This window comes from Vicugna pacos, chromosome 4, assembly GCF_048564905.1.
Source record: "Vicugna pacos chromosome 4, VicPac4, whole genome shotgun sequence".
NCBI classification, from domain to species: domain Eukaryota; kingdom Metazoa; phylum Chordata; class Mammalia; order Artiodactyla; family Camelidae; genus Vicugna; species Vicugna pacos.
In genome coordinates, this window is record NC_132990.1 from 13628869 (window position 1) to 13655474 (window position 26606).

Consider the following 26606-nt stretch of genomic DNA (forward strand, 5'->3'; position numbering starts at 1 on the left):
ATTCAGTAGGAAACAAATGCCAGCTTCCTGTCCAGTTAATCACCTCTGGTTTTCTCTGAAGAATGGTACACAAAGTAAGCAAGAAGCATGGATAAAAGGGCCACATGTATAACTGCAAATATTTCATACCTCAAAAGCAATGATTTATAGCTTGGAACTAAAGATCTAGAAGCCACATTTCACTCTTCTATTTCTCTATAAGTCAAAATGAAAAACGTTATTTCTTTCTGTGGATCCACAGAAAAGAAAGCCCACAAACTCATCTTAGGGTTCAGGTGAGCACCTGAAAAGACCATATTAGGGTCACCATTATTAGCACGTCTCTGCACAAGGTATTCAGCCAGACACTTGAAAGACAGGATGAGGGGGAAAAGGCAGAGATGGCTATAAAATCCTTTAGGTAATTTGGAAATGCAGCATAATTCAAGCCAATATTGCACTCTCTCTAGTAGTCCTTAGAACCAAGAGAGCATATCTTTGAAATCCACTGATCTAGAGAAGGAATGGCTATCTTATTGCACGTTTTGTGGCAACATTTACTATATCTCTTAGAAAGTAGTATCACCTCAACACACACACAAACACACACACACACACACACTCCTGATGAAATACTAGGAGAATTATTATTTCAGAAGAGTGGAACACGATTTTGACGAAGCCTCAGACATCACTCCTGTGTTTTTATAAGGATAGTTTACTTGGCACTCACCTGGATCCATCACAGATGAGATTTGCCTTTACTGTGAAGAGGATCATTAAAGATTACTAACTGGAACATGAGGGCAATAAAAACTCAAATAACTGTGTAAGTGTGAGACAGGTTCTCACTAGACCTGCTGCAGTGACGTTAGCAACAGTATGCTGTGAGGCATGAGAAGAGCATCACTGTGCTCTGAGATGTACAAGTGTCTGGGCACATAAAGACCTACGGTTAAGAACGGATTCCATTGATACTAAATACCCAGAGCAGGTAGCATATAAAGGTGAGGCGCTGACTGACTGCTGCCAGGGACTGGAGAAGAGTGAAATGGCAGGTGACTGTCTAGTGGGTACAGGGATTTCTTCTCAGGTGCTGAAAATGTTTTGGAATTAGACAGAAGGGGCTGTGACAGTATTATGAATGTACCAGTGAATTGCACAACTTAAATGGCTTAATTTTATGTTATGTAACTTTCACCTCAATGAAAATAACTAAGAATAAAACTTTTTTTTGAAAAGCTAGGTTGCAGCAGAGGCTGCTTTTAGTTTATATATATAAAAAAATATTACTTTTGATGTCCCCTTAAGTCACAGACACATGTGTTTACCTCTAAAACCTTGTAGTCAGTCTATTAATCTTGTGATGGCTATATTTTATTCCACATTAATTCTAATGACCCAGTAAGTTTCAAGCCTTGTTGAGCCTGACAATGTACCAGTGATAGGATGTTTATTCTCAAATTTAACATCCCCTAAGTCTGAATTAGTTTCCCCCAGTCTAGGTTAATGTGGGTAGTGAACTTGAGGTGGGACAGGAGGCCCATCCTGCATGGCCTTTCCATACTCAGGCTCCATCTTCCTTATCTTTGCCTACACCAACCCCACACCCATCTGGCGATCTTATAATGACAATACGATGTTGCAGCATATGATGCAGAAAGGGGTTAAAGCAAAGCAAATACTATCCTCAAAGTATCTTTTTCTCATAATTGAGCTTATAACAATCCAGGGGAAAGAGATAACCTTAAATCTAGCAGTTTTTTTACCTCATATGTGTAAAACTCATACAATAGTGTCTTCCGGACATTAAGAACATTTATTAGCTGAAACAAAGCCACAGATTTTGTTTTCTCTTAAAAACTTACAAATGGAGGAGGAGATCAAGATGGTAGAGTAAGAGGATGTGGAGCTCACTTCCCCTACCGTGAACCCATCCAAAATACATCCACATTTGAAACACTTCTCACTGACACTAACTGAAAACCGGCAGAAGAACTTGTGTACAACTAAGACTGTAAGAAATATACACATGTAATCAGGTAGGGAAGGTAGAAAAACAGTCCGATTAGGACCTGTGTCCCTGGGAGGGGACTCAGGAAAAGGGAGATTGCATTGGCAGATGCCTGTCCTGGAGAAGGAGTAAGCTGAGCCACAGATCGGGCATCCTGGTCATGGGAAAGAAAAATCTCAAGTAATCTAACCTACCAACGAAAAGAGTCAGAGAAAGAACACACAAAGCTTGATGTCAGCAGAGGGAAGGAACTAACAAAGATCAGAGGAGAAATAAATAAAATAGAGATAAAAATAGAAAAGAACAGTGAAACCAAGAGCTGGTTTGTGGGGAAAAATTAAACAAAATTGATTAAAAAAAATTAGCCAGATTTACCAAGAAGAAAAGGACAGGAATCAAATAAAATAAGAAATGAAAAAGGAGAAATAACAGTCAATTCACAGAGGTATAAAAAATTATAAGAGAATATTATGAACAGTTGTATGCTAAGAAATTGCACAACCTAGAATAAGTAGACAAATCCCTAGAAATAGAAAACCTGCCAAAACTGAATCAAGAAGAAAAATATCAATTGAACAGACCAATCGCTAGTGGTGAAATTGAATTTGTAAAAACAAACAAACAAAAAACAACTTCCAGCAACCAAATTCAAGGACCAGATCGCTTCCCAGGGGAATTCTACCAAACCTATAGGAAACTAATAGCTGTCCTTCTCAAACTGTTCCAGAAATTTATTCTATGTGGCCACTATCACCCTTGTACCAAAACCAAGGGACTACCAAGAAAGAAAATTCTAGGCCAGCATTTTTGATGAATATAGATGCAAATATGCTCCACCAAATAGCAAGCCAAATCCAACAGTATGTAAAAAGTATCAGACACCATGTCCCAGTTAGGCTTATTCCAGGGTCACAAGGATGTCCGACATATGAGAATCCATCTACGTGATATACCACATTAACGAAAGGAAGGATAAACATCACCAGAACATCTCCACCAGAACACAGACATGCACAAAAAACATTTGACTGAATTCAACGTCCATTCATGGTAAAAACAAACAAACAAACAAAACTATTGTCACAATTTGGGTACAGAGGGAACACATCTAAACATAATACAGGCCATTTATGACAAACTCGAAGCTAACATCCCCCTCATCAGTGAAAAACTGAAAGCCTTCCCTGTAAAGACATGAACACAGGGGTGCCTCCTCTCACCACTTGAGTTGAACACAGAGCTGAAAGTCCTAGCCACGGCAATCAGTGAAAAGAAACAAAAGCATCCAGACTGGAAGGGAAGAGGCAAAACTCACTATTTGCAGATGCCATGATACTTTGTATAGAAAACCCTAAAGCCTCCACCCAAAAACTGTTAGAACTAATAAATGAATCAGCGAAGTTGCAGGGTGAAAAGTTAATATACAGCAATCTGTTTCATTTCTATACCCTAATAGTTTAATACCAGAAAGAGAAAACAAAAGCAATCCTGTTAAAAACTGCATCCAATAGAATAAAATACCTATGAATAAATTTAACCAAGAAAGTGAAAGACATACCCTCTGACAACTGTAAATTAAGGCACTGAGGATAATTGAAGGTGATCTAAAGAAATGGTAACATATCCTCTGCCCTTGAAATAGAAGAATTAATATTGTTAAAATCTCCATACTGTCCAAAGCAATCTACAGATTTAATGCAATCCCTGTAAATGTACCTAGGACATTTTTCACAGAACTATAACTAATAATCCTAAAATGTATCTGGAAACACAAAAGATGGCAGAAATAAACCCATGCAACTATATTCAATTAAGCTGTGACAAAGGAGGCAAGAATATACAGTGAAGAAAAGATAGTCTCTTCAGTAAGTGGTTCTGGGAAAACTGGACAGCTATGTGTAAAATAATAAAACTAGAGTATTACCTCACATCATATACAAAAAATAAACTCAAAATGGATTAAACACCTAAATATAAGGCTGGAAACCATAGAACTAGTAGAAAACACAGGCAGAACACTGACAGAAATTGTAGCAGTATTTTTTTCAGATCTCTCTCCTAAGGCAAGAGAAATAAAAATAAAAATAAACAGGAACTTAATTAAATTTTAAATCTTTTGCACATCTGTGGAAACCAAAACTATCAACAAAACTGAAAGACAACCTACTGAATGGGAGAAAATACTTGCAAATAATATGATGTATAAGGGGTTAATATCTAAAATATATCCACAGCTCATACTACTCAATATTGAAAAGCAATCAACCCAATCAAAAAGTGAGCAGAAGACCTGAATAGACACTTTCCCAAAGAAGACATACAGATGGCTAAAAGGCATTTGAGAAGATGGGCAGCACTGCTCCCAAATCAAAACAACAAGCAGATATCACTTCACACTTGTCAGCATGGCTATCATCAAAAATCTACAAATAAGAGATGCTAGTGGAAAATAGGGAACCCTGTACACTGGTGGGGGGAATGTCAGTTGCCACAATGAAAAGAATATGGAGCTGCCTCAGAAAACTAAAAATAGAACTACCATGTGATCCAGCAAGTCTAATCTTGGGTATATATCTGGAAAAAACAAAAACACTAATTGAAAAAGATACATGTACCCAGTGTTCTTAGCAGCACTGTTTTCAATAGCCAAGTTGTGGAAGCAACCCAAATGCTCATTAACAGGTGAACAGATAAAGAAATGGAAGATATTGATGTGTATATATACAATGAAATATTTATTAGTCATTAAAAAGAATGAAATTCTGCCATTTGCAGCAATGTGGATGGGCCTAGAGGAGATTATGCTTAGTGAATAAGTCAGAGAAAGACAAATACTGCATAATACCACTTATATGGGGAATCTAAAAAAAAAAAAAATGAAGAAATGTATATGCAAAACAGGAACAGACTCACAGATACAGAAAACAACATTATAGTTACCAAAGAGGAGAGGGAAGGGAAGAGGGGTAATTAGTGGTATGGGACTAAGAGAGACACACTACTGTGGATAAAATGAATAAGCAACAAGGATGTACTGTATAACACGTTACTATGTATAGCCATTTTCTTATAATAACTTTTATTGAAGTATAATCTGTATAAATACTGAATCAATATACTATCTACCTGGAATTAATACAATATTGTAAGTCAACTCTCCTTCAATAAGAAAGAACATACAAATGAATACATGGGGAAATTAAATGAATGAATGAATCAGTGCAATGATAAATTTCATAGAATGATAGAGCCGATGAGACTTGAGAAAACTATTATAACCAAAACAAATCCTCAGATCTTCTAAGACATTTAGCTCTTTGGTGGTAAAATGGATAAATCAAAACCATCCTATTCTTACTTGGGTAGAGCTGGTCACTTCTCTGAATAATAATTTATTACAGCTTTGTAGGGCTGAATGGTCTGCAATGTAATCTACTAACCCAGACATCTTTGGAGTCTAGAACAAATTCTGTGTTGGTCGTTACCTGTATTGTAAAGATGAAGAAAGTGGAGCCAGTTAGTCAGCTGTCTCCATGCTTGATTTTTTGAGCATTAACAAATGAATGAATAAAGCTCAGAGAAACTAAGTTACTTGCCCTACATTATAGAACCATTAAAAGGTATAAATTTGAATTCAGGTTTTCTGCCTCCAGCTTGTGTTAGTTTTGTGACACCATCAACACAATTCTTACATTCTCAGATTCTTCCAGGTGAACACTTTATGGCAGTGGTAAGGTTTCTGTTGAATATTTTCTGTTTAATCTCATCACTTTAATATAAGACCTAAATCTGACTTTACCTTCGGCAGCACTGAATAATTAATTAAAAGTTAGAATTCAGCTAGAACTTTTTTGGTTAATTACTTTTAATACGTGAATTTATTAGAAGATGAATAATGCATGTCGGTACCAAGATAAGTAGCTAGCAGTAACTCTTTGCCAGTAAGTTATGATATATTTTAATGATAAGGAACGTGAGGAGTATTTAACCCCCATTTTACAAATGAGGAAGCTGAGACTCCTGGCTTTGTTATGATGGCTACATAATTTGTACAAAAGCGCTTATCACATGATCTGGCACATGATGGAGCTTGGCTACTATTAGTAACATGTACTTTAAGTGGATGTTCTCGTGATAGAATTCATGATAGACCAGAAGTTGTATCTATTTTAATCAACATTCTTAGGCTATTGTTCACCAAAGTCAAAGGCCAAAATTCTTAATTTTCATGTTTGGAACCTTGAAAATGTAGTTGGTTTATAAAAATCTATACTCAGATAATTAAATTCACTAATAAATATATGAAAGAGAAGTAGGAAAAAACAAGATGAGGACAGAGTAAGTTATACTAACCAATGCATTTTATTTCATTTCAAACAGACTGAAAAATGTGTTGCATTTTTAAAACAGTGTTACATAAGATTCTTAGAAAAATGAGAACAAATATTTTCAACAGCAACAAATTTAAAATTCTTGCAATTTGGAAATAATAATACAAAGTCTCCCCAAATCTACCATTTAAGCTAAGAATATAAAATAATTAAAAACTGAAAACAAGTAATGCCAAAAAAGAACATGTGTTCTACAATTTTTCATGAATTTCTACTTGAAATTCTCACATTACATGAGTCTTATGGGTAAGATTATTCGTAAGATACATCATACGCTCTTTGTAGACAGAATTTGATTTTTAATTTTTGTAATAGGTGTCGGCTGAAATAAATGCACAGCCTAAAAGTTAAAAGTTATGTTTTATTTGGCGGGAGGACTCGAGCCAGGGTGACAGCCCCTCAGATCGCTCTGAGGGACTGCTCCGAAGAGGTAGGGGAGGGGCCAGGATATATAGGAGCTTTACAACAAAGACACCAGGTAGTTGGAACAATAAAAGATTGCTTGTTATCTATAGACAACCAGGCATCTCAAGTTAAAGAATTTAGTGCTTTTCTATGTAGGGAAGGAAGCAAACATTTGGGCTCACTGATCTCATTCCTGTGACAAGCACCTGACTATCTAGGGCCGGCATCCTGTCCTTTCTTATTCTGAGTCCGCTCAGAGTGCACCATTGTGAGTGGCTGCAGGCCTGTCCTCACTGGGGCACCCCCCAGTGGCGGCAGCCACTGATGACTTGGTTTCAGCATTCTTTGTTTACTGATATGATTGCAGTATCTTCATTCACATCGCAATATTTTCGTTCACATAGGTAAGAAAAGTAAGACCTAGCCTGTTCTCCTCCATCCCCAGTTCCCCTCAGGGAGTACCAGAGATGGACGCTGCAGTGGCTGATGGCTTGATGGAGGGCAACGTTCTTTGTTTACTGGAATGGCAGGCAACAACTTTTTGTCTGCAGAGATAAAATATATTTAGAATTTATTTGGTCCTAGTGATGCAGGAAAAACTGATGTGGGCTGTGAGGAGGGCCGTGTCCCAGGCTTCGGCTGAGCCCTTGGGATGCGCCCCGCCAAGTATGGGTCCTTGGCTTCACCCAGGAAAGAATTCAAGAGCGAGCCCCTGTTGAGTAAAAATAGATTTATTCAGAGAGATTCATTGAAAGGCAAGAGAAGGCCATGAGGTGTGAAGGGTGGGTGCTCAGATTAAAAGTAGGTACACGGTCCATAGACAGAGTGTGGGCTGTCTCTGAACAGAGAGAGAGGCAGCAGCTGCAAGGTGCCACATTGCTAGTTTTTATGGGCTTGGTGGCTTCATATGCCAGTAAGTGGAAGGACCAGTCTAAGTAGCCTGAGGAAGGGGCTGGGATTCCCAGGAAGTTGGCCATTTCCCACTCTTTGACCTTCTGTGGCTAGCCTTGGGGCTGCCATGGGCCTGTGGGCATGTTATTCACCGTGTTAATACACTACAGTGAGCATATAATGAAGCTCAAGATCTGCTAGAAGTCAAATCTCCCACAATCCTGAGCCTCAAGGCCTCCTGGGGGTTGAATCTTCACCATTTTGATGTTAATGGCTGTACATTCCTTGAATGGCTGTTCCCCGCCCCCCTTCCTGTCTCACTGGTAGCTCGTAAGACATTCTGTTCCTTTTTTTCCCCTCAGTCAGGTAAATATAATCTAATTCATATCCTCAGAAACACATTACAGTTCATTCATTACCTTTTCTCAGTCTCTTCTGTGATTATTAATAAAGTTCAGTTTCCAGTTACCTAATCACCATTGCCATACCTGTTCCAAACAACAGATACTTTGCTAATTTGCTTTTCAAACAGCTTCTTGATAAGATGCAATTATAATTTACCATTTCATTTTTGTTACTTATCATATGGAGTCTGAGGAAAATAAGCATAGAAGAAAGTCCATTTTTTTGAAAACCATTAACCTTGCAAACATTTGATGTGATAAAAAAGAGACTCAACAAAATGTATTTTCTTTCACTAATAGAAATGTGAAACATCACTATGTTTTTATATCATGATTGACCTAAACAGTGTTATTTTGATCAGAGACAAGGATTTAATCTTGGGTTTCTTATCTCATTTATAGTGCTATATTCAGACCCTAACAAAGTGTCTAAAATAAACTCTTTAGGGCCAAATGCCCAGAAAAACCTGCTACTTGATTACAGCATTATTTCTATTTGTTATTTTCAAGGACTAGATAGGAGAGGACATAGATATATAGAACTTGACTCAAAATCTCACTGCCTTACAAACACAAACAGGTGACCCCTTCTGAACTGAATTGCTTGAGCCTTCAGAATCAGGAGGCAATGAGGCCCCTTGTCCTGTAGGCTGTAACTCATCATTCACCCTTAAGACACTTTGGAACACGTTTAGTTTAATAGATTCTAAATATTTAGTGCCCATCAATTGTGGTGCTCTTGGCAGCAAGGTTTATAAATTTTCCTCAAAAGTTTTGGAGTTAATATGTTTCACTAAGAAGCTAAATTGTTATCAAATAGCAGAATAATAGGGCCCACTAATTAGAAACTCATTTTGCTGCTAAACTGGTCCTTTTGGAGATTACAATGTAATTTTCCCATTAAAGGCACTTTGATACGCTTGAAAGAGGGTTTATTTGAAGTTTCCTTTATGCTAAGGATGGAGAACTCTGCTCTTTGCAGTATTGTCTTTGTTACAGGGCTTTTGAAATGTAAAAGCAATTGCTTAAGCACTGATGGTGTGCATTGGTTGCATGTGAATCACTGTACTTCAACTATTCCTATTTCAGGAGCAAAGAACCAATTAGCCACCAATGCTGTTGCCTTCTAACTTAGTAAAGAAAAATTTCAGAAGGTTGCAATGAAAGCAAGAAGTACTGCTCCAAATGGAGTGTCAGAGTCCCAGTTAAGAAAGAAAAAAGAAAAGGAAGGAAAGACAGACAGACACATACAGACAAGAACATTCTGAAGCCCCTTTTCTAAAATTTCTGGCCTATGTTGACAAAAAATCAATCAAAGTAAGAAAGAAGTGGAAAATTTTATTTGAGCCAAATGGACTATTGTTACCCAGAAACAGCATATCAGAAAACCCCAAGATCTGTTCTGCCATTAGAAGTCAAAGCATAATTACATAGGTTGTTGAGACAGAGGGCTATACATTAAATGATGTATTATTGACAGTTTACACAATCTAGCACAAAGCAGTGGGTCATGGATCCCTGGGGTCCCTTACAAGATTAAGAAGAAATCTTATCTTTTAAGTAGATGTCTTACTGGTGATGGGAAAATGCTGCTCTTTATGTTTGAGCAGGTATTTTGCCTACGAGGAAGTTGTTCAGGGCGTCATGTAGGCACACAGTGCACAGCAGAGGGGAGGAAGGAGTCCAAAGTGCAGATAACATTTTTTATGTTTGAATTTTTCTTGTCTTGCCATAAAATGTGAATGTATTTTATACTGTTATGTAAGAATATTGAGGATGAATTATTGATTGAAAGAATAAGAAAAGTCAGGTCCTATAGTCTCTAACTTTCATAGGTCCATGAAACAATCCTGAAATAGAAGAATTGTTAGGGAAATTACAATGTTTAATCCAATCAGAGATGAACAGCATTTTATTTAAATGTTGAGGGACATATAATTCCTGCTGGTTCATCCAGTTGTGTAATGGACTGGGAATTAATACTTGCTTTTGTGAACAAAGATTGCAGGTTAAGATCTCAGAAGTGATTTCTGCCTGCCCGAGGTGATGCACTGACATGCTGCAATATGCCACTTCCTTATGAAAGACATGAAGGTGAATAAGTTCCTGTGAGTAAAACTGGCCCAAATTTCACAAGCAGCTACAGAATGTTGAGAGTTGCAGTTGTTAACAGGCCACAAGTAACATACCAAGAAGTCACATACCAAGAAAAGTATCTTGTTTTATACACATTACCAGTTGGATAGAAAATTTGGAAAAATGCTAGAGAGGTATTTTACTACCATTTATTATGCTAATGGTAGCTATCAATGAAAACTCAACTCATAATCAAATTAACGGAGTATAATTAGAAGCTAATAGGTCATCTTTGGCTAGATCAAAGTTCTGGGTATACATTAGAAACACCTGGGGAGATTAAAAATACAAAATTTCCATTTCTGATAATTTTGAGTTAACCAGTGCTGAGCTAATCCTCTTGGCAAAAACAATTAGAAAGTCTAAATATAAAAAACAAATGTCTGGAAGTACTTCCGTGTGAGCAGAAGCAGGCCAAACGTGGAAGGGAGCCTAGGGGAGCATAACGTTTAGGTTACCTTTCCCATTCTCGGTGTTCTGTTGTGTTCAGTGCTGCTAAAGTCTAGCCACACAGGGAGGAGCTGCTTTCCTAGTCACTACTGTTGCTGAACCAAACTTGGATCTGCTCACCTACAGCATTGCAAAGCCAGTTTACTGACATCAGGTTGTGGTGAAGGAAAAGTACAGCTTTTATTTGCAGGGTGCCCAGCAAGGAGTATGGGCAGCTCATGCTCAAGAGACCCAAACTCCCAGATGGCTTTCAGAGAGGTGCTTTTAAAGGTAGCATTTAGGGGTTAGGGGCTGCAGGGTGCATGGCTTTCTTCTGTTTGGTTGACAGTGAGTGGACAGGGTGGTGTTTCAGGGCTCTCAATCATTAATCTTCTGCTTTCAACCAGCCTAGGGTCTAGTGTTTGTGCTCAGCACATAATCACCATTCTCCACTGTGTGTGTATGTGTTGGGGGTGGTGGTGTCTTTGTAGGGGGAGGATCTGAACTCCTGAAGAACAACGGAAAGACACCTGTCAGACTGTTCTGTGCATCCCTTGAGGAGGAACTAGGACTCTGTTTCATTGCTGATTTCTTGTTATTTCTTTTCTTGTTTGACTGCTTTTCCTTTGTTTCTGCATTCCCTCACTTCCCTAATGAGTAACTGCCCATGTCTGCTCTTTGGAACTCAGGAAAGTTCTAGAAGACTAAAGCCTTTTACTAGAAAAAAGAAATGGGGGATGCATAGGAGCTTTGGTACTTGGGAGGGCCCTGCAGGGCCCTGCTTATTGTCACTATGTCTGCTGTTTACCGTAGCGGATGCCGCTGTGGGATGCGGGTAGACTGCACCTTATCCTGCCTGTCCCCTTAGCAAAAGCTTGTTGCATGAGATGCATCAAATACAAAGTTGTGTATCTGCATCTACTTATCTATGCACGTATATTGTAGGTGGGTTTTAAACTGAAGAAGCTAAGAATTCTAAGGATGAGTTAATTAAGAAACAAACAAACATGAATCTCTATTCTTCTTTGACACTCAGGTAAGACCCGCCTCCCGCAGAAACAGTCTTCCTTGATAAAACTGAATCTTGAAGCATTGCCTAACGTTAACATGACACATTTTAGATGACAGTGTAGTGCAGAGCAAGAAATGGAGTAAACAGCACCTCACTTCACTTGAGTATTTCCTATTTCCTTGTTGACTTTAACTAATCAATCAATGGGAGAAAGGCTGCTATAAAATTAATTTAGGGACATAAATGCATTGTCTCATTATCCTCCCCAGACTCCAGTAGGAGGCAGACAGACATTCAACTCAGCCGGAGCGCTCTGCTGGAAGGAAAAGCCCGCAAAGCGAACGTTTGATCCTAGATTCACCGTGTCTGGGATCCAGAGCCCTTTGGCAGGCTGTTTTTGTGCAGCATCTCCTTCCTCTAGGAGGGGAGGCTTTTAATTTCACATTTAGAAACTACCAAAGAGAAGCCATTGAAGAGCATTTTCCTGCCCCTAATTAACACTCTGAGCATTCCCTCTGACTTCCTAGCAGTTTTCCAGCCTGGGAGAAAAAAAAAGTAACAGAGAGAGAAAAACCGTGTCAGAGTGACATGCTGGGGTTCTGCCTGATTTTTGCCTCTCGGCAGGGAATCCCACAGCTGCTCTGCCCTCACTCTCTTCACTCTCAGAGCTGTAGAAATGTGCAGCGTGATTGTCTTTTTGGTGACCTCTGCAGGTTTCCTGGACTCGGTAGTCAGGCATCATAATTTCTTCCCCATAATACATAGATAATAAACCCCATTATATACAGGAAAGAAACATGGATTTAAAAATATACACAGTGCTTTTCTTCAAGTTTACTTATTGAAGGAACAAATGTCTCAATTTTTTTTGTGATTTCTATTATATCCTTAGTACATTTTTAAATACTTGTTTTTCCTTGGAATCCTATATAATCCTCTTAATGTGGCCCACCTTAACATGAAGTCTTGGTATAGTATAATACAGGTTCATTTGTATCTGACAGTGATTCAAAATAATACTAATTTCACAAGGAGAGAAGATTTTTATTTCTTTTCTCTCAAAATCTATCCATGGGTCATTTGAAGAAAGAAAGTGAATCTGGAAAGGTGTCTGGAAACTTTCCATTGGTACCTTTTGGTACAATGGTTCAATCAAGTACCAGTATCAAAACTTGTAAAATGAGTGTCTGTGGCTTGGAAGAGCTTCCTGAGGATGGTGGTAAGGCATTCTTTTAAAAAGGTCACCTCATTAATGTTCTTGATGGTATAGGTGGTAGAGCATAGGAAGGCTGAGTCAAGTGATTTCAAATAATCAGAGTAAATAAGTGGCATTTTCAGAATATCTCAGCTGGCTTTGCACATGTTTTTGTTGCCAAGAGTGATATATAATAACATTTTTATCTAATCTAAAATATTTTAAATCAGTACAATTTAAAAAAAGTCAGATTAGGAAGTATTATAATTCAGTTGCCAGCATTTCTTATTTCTTAGTGCCACATAATGGCATCTTCCAATCAGTTTAGTCTTAGATTCAATAACATGTAGCACGTCTCCTGATCTTGGAGCTCATTTGAAATTGGGATACAATCCTTGCTCTCCCCCTCCCCGATCTCAGTGCACCAGCCCTCTCTGCCCTGCTGTCTACTCTGGAAGGCTCCTTTGCCCTCTGGCTTCCTGCTGTGCTTGACCAGTGGGACGCACGCTCAGAAGGTCTTGGAGCGGGAGGTGAGGAGAACTGGAGACGGTTATTCCCGCACCTCCTTTTAAACGTGGCTGCAGACCTGGCGAAGCGTGCGTTTCTTTCTGGCCCTAAGGTTTATCTAGTGGTCCGTGGCCCTAGTTTTTACCAGACTCCATTAAATTGGGATTCCACCTCCCTTGTCCCTTCAAGATTACATGTGATGTATTTCCTTGTACCTCTGTGAGATCACCTACCCCTTTGCCGCTGTTGTTCACTCCCTAGGAGTTGCACTATCCGTATTAATCTCTTAACTCAGCTCAAACCTTTGTAAACAGTGCCTTCACTGAACTGTTTTCAATTAATCCATTTTAAGTGTATCCTCTCTTTCATGGTACAACCCCTGCCGATACAGCCCAGCTCTTTCAGTTTTTTTTTTTTTTAATGTCAGCTGGAATGAATCCATTCATGTTAAATTTAGTTTGTGTGTGTGTGTGTGTGTGTATTTGTGTGTAAACACTCAGAAATAAGACTGGCTGGTAATTTTCATTTGGTACTTTGTGATGTTTAGGTTATGAGGGTTATGCTGCAGTTAAAAAGTTGAACATGTTCTTCCTTTTTCTGTGCTATGGAACAATTTAGTTATCATGTGATAACATTATTAGTATGTGTTGTGTTATGTTCAATTTCAAAAATAATGACTTGCGGAAACATGGGGTCCTGGAGTACTGACCAACTGGGCCTTAATATTCTGCTTAGTTTAACTAGACTTAGATAGGATCCTTCTGACTCTAGCCACCTGACCTCCCTTTTCTTAGACCACCTACTTTAGGAAGTTTGTAACTGCAAGTTCATACCCTGCTCCTTGAGCTGTAACTCATTTAAAAGTCTGTTGCTGGTTTTAAAACCCAGGATTGTGATTCTCAAGGGCCGGGACCCATCCCAGTGCAACATCATCACCAAGGATGAAAGCAGCCTGTCTCGCAGTCCCTGTGGAAGAGTAAGGGCCTGATTCCAAGTTACAAAACTGCCTCCAATCACAAAGATGAGGGAATATTTACTTTTCATGCTAAGACACAGCTGACACACAGAGGCGACCTAAAATCCTCTCCACTTCATCTCTTAACAGCAGAACCGAGTCTGGAACCTATTCTCTTCCTCATTTGAACAGCCTTGGATTAGGTCACTCTAGACGGTTCAACTATAGCCAGTGCAATTTTCACATTGACAGAATCTTTTTTGTATTTCTGTTTTTATACCACTGTTAGGTTATACTTTTTCAAGAATCTCTCCATAGATGTATCAGTGTTCTCGTGTACTTTTATTTTTCATTGAAAAATTTCTATTTCTAATGAATTCTAATCTTTGTAACTTTAAAAATTTTTTTTGTTCTGTATGTCATCAAATTGAATATCACCTTTATTATTTTCATTCTTTCCTTTTGTGAGTAATGATGAGTTTTAAGGTGGTTAATTTCCTCTCTGTACACTTGTCATATCTCGTACATTTAATTATTTGGCAATTGAATTTTGATGACTTCTTTTATCAAGGTATTGCTTAGTTAATTGAGTAAACTGCCACATTGTTAGATTTTTTCCTTTCTACCTTTGCAATTTCTTTATAGTTTTTCATGTGGTATAATTAGAGAGTAATTCTATACAATTTCTATATTTCAGTTTCACAATTTCTAAGAGTTTCTATGAGGTACATAAGAGTTCAGCGTTGGTTTTGATTTTGGGAGGACTCTTAATGAGTAATGTTTGTTTTTCACCAATAAAAAAGCAAAGGGCAACCATCATTTGATAAGTTTGCCATGAAGCCAGTTTCCATCTGCCCATTTGTACGGGTGCCAAAGCACAAAAAAATTAATTTTTGAAAGGATTTCATAAAGGACAATCTGGAATTACAACGATCACTTTGAGGAACTTTTGGCATAGATGAAATTTTTCATTTTGGAGACAATTTAGCACAAAAAGGAAGAGAGAGTCTAGATTCTTTGTCCGAAAGATAGAACATTTATGAAAGTTCACTTTATTTAAATGATTTATAAAAGCTCATGTGCGTGTGTCTCAGAAGACTTTTCTGCATCTGATATTTCTTTCCTTCATGCAGAAGGCCGATACATAGCTTTTGACAATAATAATTTTCCACATCGATGAAACTGGCTTCTTCAAATTCTCCTTATTATTTTATTTTTTTTCTCTTTTACTTTATCCCCTCTATTGGGAACTTTTGGAAATGAATTGATCAAGAAAATTATTATTATATGTTCACTATAAGAATATCTAGTCTAATACACAGCAATTGCCATCTATAAAAAGAAACTAAAGAAAAATTACTAAACTGAATTTATTTTGCTTAAGATATATGAGCTTATATACAAAAAAGAAAAATAAAACCTGCAACTTGGGAAAGTAATTGAGTAATGGCCTTGCTCAACGTAAAAGGGAAAAGATGACCTTTAGTTCCACGAAATGAAGAAGAAAGCATAAATATGATTTAAGAAGTCTTTAAAATTCAGTTTTATAAACACATAAGCTCATAAATTGTATTAAAATAAGAACACGTAGTAGTCCTATTAAGTATGTGAATAGCACACGTTAACTGATGCATGTCTTCTTCCAAGTATTACTTTGTAAATTAATGCCAAGAAAATATTCTATGCAAGATTATTTCTAAGCATCTCATGATTTAAACTTTTAGAAATAAACATTGGTTTATGAGTCAAAGAAGCTATCACTGTTCCCACAAAAGCTTTAGATTTCAAATATATAAAATGGCACTTAAGTTAGTTTGTAATTATTAGGTTATCTCAAAATGTTAAAACTCATAAATTCTAATAATTCTAGGAAAAATGAGGGATTAATATATTGACTTTAATTACAATTTCCAAATTCCAAAGTAAATTTTAGACCTTAGACTAATATTAAAATGTGTTAATAAATAATCTTTGGTTTCCTGGGTAATTTCAAAGCAAGCAAAAATAGAAGCTTTGATCATTAAACATAATTTTAATTTACCTTTTTTTTTTTTTTTTACCATATAGAATGTGAAAATGCTTCAGTATGCTGTTATGTTTTGGTGCCTTTTTTTTTTTGACAGTAGAATTTCTGAAGGTTATATGAAATACATTATCTATAATAATAATAATATGAATGTGAAATTTGCTGGAATGACCCAGTTAACACAAATGGTATTCTATCTCCTTATAAAAAGAAAGATTAAAAATTGTTCATGTGAGGAATGAAGCTTGCTTGAAATTCTACAAATTTTAATCAACTCATAATTGTGAGAATTATTTGTTTTCCAAACCTATAAAGTTCCATTGTCATAATTTATATGCATAAGTAGCCTTCTCATGTTAGGATTTATGCTGAAACCCAAAGACTAGGTACTATTTACCAATTAATTCTTGTTAACAGATTTTAGTACACCTGTCAGTCCAGTATAATTCATGATATATCAATTTATAATATATGCCATATCATTTGATTTATAGTATTAATCAAAAGCCTTGGAGATTTTTTACAATTCTCTTTGTGTATTTTTTCATTCAGGAATAATCATTTACATTCTTATAAATTAATTGAATGTCATTCCTAAAATGAGGATTCTGCCTTCAGTTTCATAAAATTTGAAGATTCTTTTGATGGTGGGCACAACATACTGACACTCAAGATAGATGAAAGGCTGAATGAGAGAAGGCCTTCACTGAGGGCATTACAAAGGTCAACCTGGGGATAAGATAACAGCAAGTTGGAATTCAAGGGACAGCTTATATGTGGCAAGTAGGGTGACATTAGCTAGATTTCATGAGTTCCCTGGGGATTGGCTCATTAAATAATTTGGATGGCTCTCGGGCAAATTGGCTATCATTCATTTTATGGTATCTAATCCAAGGAAGGTATACTGTGGCCTGAAGTATGAGAACCTGGTAAGGTGAATGGTTGGGGAATGTGAACTTAATTAGCTGTTCAGAAAGGGAAACTGAGCCAGGACCTCAAAACTGGGCCATAGCAGTATTAAATAAACTCTCTTATACCTGCTTCCAGTGTGATCAAATCAGCCAACATATTTAATTGGCCCAAACTGTTCAGTTTTCCCCATAACAGAAATTTGGCTGCAATCTTAAATCAGTATTTGTTGGACAATTTTGCTCAAAATTCCTGAGGCTGTCTCTAGTACATGTCCCGTCTGCCAACCTCATAATTCTGGCAAATATCTATGAAAGTGGGATGTAGGTGTTTGAACACCAGCAAATGGAATTTATACAGTGGTGCCATTTAAATGAACAGGTACACATTCTTATTATTGTTTGTCTGTTTTCTGGATGGCTAGCAGCTTTGCTCAACAAAAAAATGACAATCTAAACATAACTTAAAAAAACACAAACTCAAAATTTTAATACTGTGTGTCCAGTTTGGGTTATCTAACTTAAATATCCAATACCAATGGGGAGACCTAGCAGGACCCTGCAGGGCACACACCCCCTCCCCCCCAAACCTCTGCCTCTTGTTTTTAGAAAAGATGAAATTACCCAGGCCTCTCTGAGTCATAAAAGAGCAGGCTCAAGCAGTTGATAATTAGGACAATAAAGTCACAGATTCATTATCAGATGCACATTCCTGAGATGTTTTACAGACACTATCCTTGCTACCAGAGGGAAAAAGGTAAACTGTGTGATGACCAGATCTCTTCCTTAGCCTCCCCTTCAGTAATCTCTTGAACTGTTAGAAATTCAAGGCTGTTGCCCCCAGGATCATACCCCTGCCCCCACCTTGAACAGAAACCAATTACTGCTATCTAAGTCACAGGAGAAGGCTGCAAAGAGATAAAAACAAACTGGTGATAACCAACTAGACCCAAGATGGGAGAGGATTTGACTTCCATTAGACCTTGAGCCTCATTATAATGCATTAGCATACTAAATGACACACCCACTGGCACCAGGACAGTTGACAGTTGCCATGACAACAGCCAGAAAATCCTGCACAAGGACTGGAAAAAGTGATTGACTCCAACACACTTGGAAGGAGGACATGATGGCAGCAGTCTCCAGGAAAAGCCCCCATGCCCCTACCTTGAGCTATAGCTCTCATCCTGCCACCTGGGCCAACAGTTCCCCACTGGAGCACTTCTCTTCTCTTTTCCCCCACTCAAACACTTTCTTTCCCTTCCCTCTTTTGAGCAATAAAGGTGTCTTTCACTTTGTCTTTCTGCTTCTGCTGAGAATTCCTCCTCAACTGGTGGGCAAGGATCCACACTTTTGGTGGGCTCTCTAGTTTGGGAATCTCTCTATCTGCTAACAAAGGCATTCACTTTATGATTTTACATTTTATAAAAAGCTTTGCAAGACACTGGGGAAGTAGTTCTCCTTGGATTTTTCAGTGTTCCTGCAGGGTTCTGGCTTCCTGAACAATGGAAATTGGCATGCTAAAAATAGAGACTGTCTCCTTTTGTCCTCTGGAAACATTTACTCTTTCACGTTTTTAGTGCATTTTGCACAGAGGCATAGGTTTGTATTTCACAGGGGGCTGGATCCCTGGGCTGTTCCTTTACATTCGCATTCAAAGTGGTTGTAAACTAGGGACCTTCCTCTTCTTGCCTCGGAGAAGATTTGTTTTCATTAGGGACTTACAGTTTCTCTCTCTTTCAAGTGGGAGAGGAGTGTAGCTGTATATTAGTCACTTTATAAACTCATAATTTCAGATTCCTCTCCTGTAGTATAAGAAAACCACTTTTTGTACGGGTGGCTAACCATCGGCCTCTCATTGCATCTTTCTGAGAGTGGGGTATGGAAAACTGATGTGGTCATTACTGTAATTAATAATAGTCTGATTCTAATCTGGAACTCTTAATGTTTGCTTTCAGAATAACATAAATATCAGTATCAATGTTTTATCCAATGCTGCTCACCATCTACAAACATCTTTGTCCTTATCATCCATCATCAGCAATGAAAACTGAGAGAACAAAGACACTTCAAAGCTTTCACAATCATCTAATGTATTATTATAAATTCTTAAGTCACTGAAGCCAGGTTTATTACTAACAAGTACAAAAAGCTTTTCTCAAGGATAAAGTATGGACTCCTTGTGTGACCTTTAGTTAAAAATTGGAAGTAACTCTGATTTAAGACTCCTTTTTTTATCTTATTGGAAAGAGCCTCATCAGATCCTGTTAACACAAACACTGCACTAAAAATCTGAGGAACTGACACTTAAGTTCATGTCTCTTGTTAAAAAGAATTGACTACTGGGCTCATGTCTCTTGGTTAAAAAGATATTATGTTTGTACTTCCAGAACTTCAGTGCTGGCAAGAGAACCTGATAACAAAGAATCTTGAATCAAGTAGCATAATGTTAAATATTCTAGGACCAGCACCTTGCGGATGTCAGGAGCCAATGATTGCCACACCTTAAACAAACAAAAAACCCATTCTCTCTTTTTTTTCCTGTAATTCTGTTTTCCCTCTCTATTAATTTCAAATTCCTTTTATCTTGAGTTGTTTACATGTTGCAACATTCAAACAGACAAAAGGGTATGACTTAATGGCCTTTGGTGAGTTTCACTCCTTCCATATTAGCAAATTCACCTTCAAACTAGAAAGTCTCTTCCATATTGTTTTTGGGATCACATAAATATGTTAAGAAGTAATACTTTATTTTTTGTTTCTCCACATATTTCTAATACATTTTTTGCATGAGAAATTTAATTTCTATATTATTTCCCTAAGAGCTGTATATTAAATATATCACAAGGGATTTCCATCCTCTCCATTTCTTTGGGCAGACAATATGTGTCTTGAACAGGAGATAAGAAAAGAACAGAAAATTATGATTTTTAAAGAATTTTAGTTATCTCAGTAACAGTGTATTAACTTGAAAACATGTGTAAGTTTAATCTTACTGCAGAGTGATTTAACAGGGGCATTATACCGATTAATATTTGCAGCAGAGAGAGTTTTATTTTTTTTATTTTTTTTATTGTAGTGTAGTCAGTTTACAGTGTTGTGTCAATTTCCAGTGTACAGCATAATGCTTCAGTCATACATGAACATATATATTTTCATTTTCATATTTTTCAACATAAGTTACTATAATATATTGAATATCTCTCCCTGTGCTATACAGTAGGAACTTGTAGTTTATCTATTTTATGTGTATTAGTACCTGCAAATCTCAAACTCCCAATTTTTCCCTTCCCACCCCATTACCCCTCCGGTAACCGTAAGTTTGTTTTCTATGTCTGTGAGTCTGTTTCTGTTTTGTGAATAAGTTTGTCTTTTTTTTTTTCTTTAAAGATCCTACATGTAACTGATATCATATGGTATTTTTCTTTCTCTTTCTGGTTTGTTTGTCTTAGAATGACAATCTCCAGGTCCATCCATGTTGCTGCAAATGGCATTATTTTATCATTTTTATGGCTGAGTAGTATTCCATTGTATAAATATACCACAGCTTCTTTATTCAGTCATCTGTCGAGGACATTTAGGTTGTTCAGAGATAGTTTTAAAAAGTGCAGTGTTCCCTGAAGACAGAAAGTCTGTGCCAATGCATGAAACTCCAAAGAGATCTATATATAAGCTGTGTTATAACACATTTCTTTATTTCATTTTCATCAATGGGAAACTAGAAAACGTTAACAGAAAATGATCAATTCTTCCAGTTTGTGCATTTGTTTGTTTTAGTTAGAATTTAAACAAAATGCTGTTATTCTCAATCAATTTCTTAGTAGAGGATGAGAATTCATTAATAGTATAACTAATTAAGGTATCTAATTATTTTAACCAGTGGGTCCATGTTGATTTTGGAGCATAAAAATCATTATCAAAGTTCTATTGATGTAAACTCTGACGTTCTTTGTTAAATTTTGCCCTCATTTTAAATGGCAATTCCACATGGATGCAGATTTTTTAGACTGTGAATATATACAGCATTTATTCTACTCTTTTTAGAAAATGTTATTTTTTATATTGTGAAAATCTGAAACAGTATGAACATGGTCAATCTGATTTGATGATTCTTACATAAATAGACCTCTACAGTGTACATCAATTTTATTAAGAATAAATGTAAGCAGAATAATCAATAGTGTCTGTTAATTTATTATTCAAATAGCATTTATTAGATGCTTGTTATGTATTAGACACAAAGAGTATTTTTAAACGAATAGCATTTGATTACTACCAATTATCTCATTCACAGAAGTGTTCAGTGAGGTTATAAAATAGGCAAATGGGTCAAAACCAAACTTTTACCTTTGGTTAATATTGATACACCTCAGCTATCTGTAACAAACCAGTTATGTATTAGATGTTTTCCTTAGAATCTGTGAGTAATATTGCTAGTTTGGTTGAGAACTGACCTGTAAACTCCTATATAGAGTTCTAAATACTTTGCTATTTTGCAGGATGGACCTCCCCCCCAACCCCAATGTGCATTCATATGTTGAAGCTGATGACACATCACTCACCGAGAGAATCTGACAGAAGGTCCTCATACCAGGGACTCCTGGGGAAATCAGTTTGTGCAAACAGGTAAGAGGCGGCTTGGGCAAAGCAGAGGGGATGGGTTTATAGCTATTAAAATGTGTAACCAGGGGAATGTTCTGACACCCAGTCAGGAGATGTGTGAGATTTTAAATTTCCCACCTGCTCCAAAGGAGAAAGTGTGTGCTGGCTCCTTCATCAGCTTGTCCAGAGTGGGGCCAAAGGGGAAAAACGATTGCGAGTTAAAAAGAAGTCAACAGTCAAACATCATAAATGTGGGCATCTGTAAAATGTATGTGATGAATCGTCTTTAGGCTAATGATTTTTTAGCCTATTTTTGAAAAGTACTATGGCATCTCAAAAAGAACATAAGCTTTAGGATAAAGCAGAACTAGGATTTGATTTCATTCTCTGCTTTAAAGTATCATGTGGTTTTCACTAAGTCATTTTACACCTGTTGGATTCAGAATTTTGTTTTGTTTTGATTTTCTTCTTTAAAACTGAGTTAATTCTTAATCTGTATTGTGACTTTAACCCTCATGGTAAAGACAAGGTAGTACATATCAAGCAGTTTGACAAATATTTTACTTTGTGTTTTATTTTCTTGAAATAATATGAGTAACTACGATTCTTGATACGTGTTTCCAAAGAAGATCCTTTGTAGGAACTCAGTGAAGCTAAGTATTTCATGAGTTATATTATGTGGGCTTCACGCTCTGTACATTAATGGAACTTCCTGAATGAAACCAATCTGTTCAGATAGATGGTGCAGGAACTTACCTTTGTCTTATTAGATATGTCTAGGTAGAGGTAAAGAGAAAGGCTGGAAAATGCGAGGGCTGCAGAGGAAAATGTTAATACTGAATTCTGAGACCCTAGAACTTCTGCGAATAGGTTTTGAGAATAACCAGGATGTATTAGATTTTAGATGTTGCAAAATCAACTCTTTTTAATTATTAGTATAGGAATGTATCTTGAGTAAAGAGTTTTAATATATGAGTTTTTAATGAAATATTTTTAAGGAGACATTTAATGTTCTTTTTGGTAAAAGTATATTACTTTCTCTTTATAAATTACAAAATGTTACTTAGCAGACACAGTTCTCATTGTGAATATATTCAAGGAAAATGATACTAGGAAAATGAGGATTTTTCATTCCAAAATTTATTTAAATATTTTTCTCTTTTGTACGTTGTTCTAAAGGTTATTCCTAAAGTTATTTCAAAGACTTCTTTCTAATATCTGCCATGTACTCGGATATAAATAGTTTTCAACAAAGCAGCACAGTTAAAACTCAAATACTTAATATCAGGGAGACCAAAGTACAAAATACATGTTGTATTTCAACACATATTCAGGGAACATCTTGTATTCAGATAATAAATTTCACATTTAAAATTATTTACTATGGAAACTAGCGGTATAGAGTAAATAGCTTTCTTCCCTTAAATTAATGGTTTAAGCATTTCTTGAAAATGTTATAGGCTTTTAAAAAATTTAATGACTTTTTCCATTTTATATTAAAAATCAGCTTCAATATGTCAGAGATGTTAGTGAGTCAAATATGCATGTAAATTATATAAAATTGGACAGCTAGTCTGTGTAAAGAAGTTAATGATTGCTAATATTTGAGCTATAAAGACTTTAAATGATCAGCACAGTTGCAGTATAATTAACTGAAATTACTTTAATAAAACCAGTAATTGATTTTGAAACTAGAGCAGTATATTTAAAAATCTACATCGTATTCAGTGTATGCACTGTTATTATATTAAAATCAAGACTTTGTTGTAGAAGTCTTGATAAGGAAAAATCATGAAAAAAATACATGTATGTGACAAATAAAATACTCTTAATGGTCTACATATAAGGACAATTTGATATTCTCTCAGGATGGGAAACTTTTATTTTAAGATGTTGCTGATAGATGCAACTGGTGTTCCGGGATCTTGTCCCATCCCAGAAAGAATTCAGAGACAAGACTTAGAGGTTAAAAAAGGTAAAGTGAGGTTTTCTTAAAGGATGGATAGTACACTCTCAGCGGAGAGCAGGCAGGCTCAGGTGAGCGGCTGCCCTGAGTTTCTTTGGCAAGTTAGTTACATAGGGTGTAAAAATGAATGGGCGGAAAATTCATTGGGGAGGAAAGGCTTTGGGGGTTGTATTCCCTGATCATCATCCCAACTCCACCTTCCCAAAGGGAGGAGGGATTTTTGTCCTTATTTAGTCTGGATCGGAAGTGTCATGGCATCAGTGCATGATGGGTACTTCTGATCTGCAAGGCTAATTTTATTGATATGAGGGCATAATGAGCAAAAGGTTACATTAGGACACTAGAAATTCCTGCCTTTTCTCACCTGCGTTCTTCTCCAGGCCACTTGTCCTTCCAAAAGGCATGATCCCTTATCAGCCCCAAGGTTCCTGCTTTTCTTTCTCTGCCCAAGGACCTCTGCTGCTTACATGATGTGTGGTTTCCTGCATTTGGCCTGTGCCCCTCCTTTCTGCCCAATTCCTGCCATTTGGTCTGTGTCCCCCTTTCTCTGCTCATATCTAGCTATCTGCCTGCTCTAACAAAACTAATCATTGTGCATTTCCTTTCTGAGAACCTAAAATACCAAAGAGAAACATGAATACTTTTTCTTGCAAGATTTAGTCAATGCAAGTACCTTATTACCTATATTTACTCAGGCTTTGATTATGCAACACTCCTTACCTGTGTTCAGCTTAGGCCAGCATCTAAGCCTCTTTCCGTGCCAGCCCTTTGTATCTGGCATCTCGGCTCAGGCTCGGGGAGGCAGGGAGGGCACAGTAGCCATGAGCATAGTTCTTACTGCAGGAAAGAGCAGACAGCTAAACTGGTCACCCAAGGAGCCTTCACCCCAACCCAGGCTCACACACCATGTAAAACAAATTTATGTATAAAATTATTTTAGGTTGGAAAAAAGTATCTGGAAGGATTTTACTTCAAACTATTAAACTTAACTGTCTCTGGAAGTGAGGAGCTTGAAGGGGACTATTGATGAATTTTACTTTCTCCTTTATATAGGTTTTATGTTAAAAATTACAATAATTATAGTATGTATTATTTCCATCCTTCAAAAACAAAGAATTGAAATATAGTTTTGAAAGGTCAGAATAATTCCAGTAGAATTGTATACAGGATGCCATCGTCCCTCACGTAGAATTTCTGCACCAAGTACATTACAGTTCCTGGGCTTTGATATGATGACAAGGCTGAGTACAAAGAAGTCTATGACAGAGGCTGTTCTTGAATAACTCACAGTATAAATTAGAGAATATACAAATATGAAAGATTGAGTATTCCAATTAAAACTCAAAGAAATATGAAGAGTAATTAAGATAGAAGAGGACAGAGTGAGAATGTGATAGAAGAATTATGACCCCGTGGATACAGACCACATGAAGTGGCAGAATTACAGGGGACTCGTAAAGTAGTTATTAGGTCAGAATGAACCAGAGGAGTAAAATGCAACTAGGAAAAAGTAGACTCAGAGAAAGCAGTAACAATTCAAGTCTATTTTATTTAAAAGAAACAGAATTCAAGATTTTCATAATGTTGTTTTCTTTGGTTCTAAGAAAGAAATCGCATCTGTGGGCTTTGCATGTATATATTTGTACAGATTAAATATGTATCTATATCTCTTTCACTGTATAATGTTTATCATAGTCAAATAGAATAGTGAATGTAGAAATATATTAATGTGAAAACAACCAAGAATTTTATATTTATAAACAGCATAAAGGTGTGTAATCCTGATTTATGGTCTCTCATATTATAGTAGGGTCTTGAAGTATGCAAGGATACTTTAGCACACTGAAGTATATAAGTATAATAAAAGAGTAAAAGTTTAAAAGCAGCATGGGTAAAGAAATCTATCAGTTAATCATTTATAGAGAATATAAGTTGCCTATGTCTCTGTAAGTAACTCGCTGTAAAAACTTCTAGCCAGGCCAGTTTTGAGTTTAAGACCTTGAGGAGAAAATTGAGATGGTCAAAAAAGTTGAAATAGTTTACTCAACTTTGTATGATAGACAGATGGAATCTGTCTCTTGGTTAATTTTCAAATAGAAAGAACTCATACCGATCTTTCTCAAACTCTACCAAAAGACTGAAGAAGAGGGAACCCTCCCAAACTCATTCTCTGAAGCCACCATTACTCGACACCAAAACCAAAGATACTGCCAAAAAAGAAAATTACAGGCCAATATCGTGATGAACATAGATGCAAAAATTCTCAACAAAATATTAGCAAACAAAATCCAACAACATGTGTAAAAGATCATACACGATGATCAAGTTGGATTCATCCCAGGGACACAAGGATGTTTCAACATATGCAAATCAATCAATGTGATACACCATATCCACAAAAGGAAGGACAAAAGTCACATGATCAAATAAGTATGTATACTGGAAGCTGTCATTAAGATGAGAATATTGAAAAAATATTCCATTTGCTGTTAGCTGAAGATACGTTGACGTTCATATAGCCATTGTTAAAAATGTATACCTTAGAAAATACACAGCATGTAGTGCTTACTGAGCAGACACAAACTAGTTGGAGATTAAAATATGCACATTATTTAGCAAACCCCACGTATAGTGAGTATTAAGCATGATTTTCCCACTAAAACTTTAATACGGTTATTTTTAGGAATGCCTCAGCTTTCGTAGTATCTGCATTCTGGTGGCAGTAGCAATTTATCCTGTTTGTGTCAGTTCTCTTGCTTTAGTACAATGTACATTTACTGATTCTA

At 36.7% G+C, this 26606-nt stretch overlaps 1 long non-coding RNA gene across 1 annotated transcript in view; it reads left to right on the top strand.

The window, feature by feature from the left end:
• LOC116279944 (uncharacterized) overlaps positions 1–26606 on the top strand; it is a 541851-nt gene that overhangs the window by 331621 nt on the left and 183624 nt on the right. Inside the window, exon 3 of the long non-coding RNA XR_012071882.1 lies at positions 21752–21878. This is a non-coding gene — a long non-coding RNA (uncharacterized lncRNA). The remainder of the gene's footprint in view (positions 1–21751; positions 21879–26606) is intronic.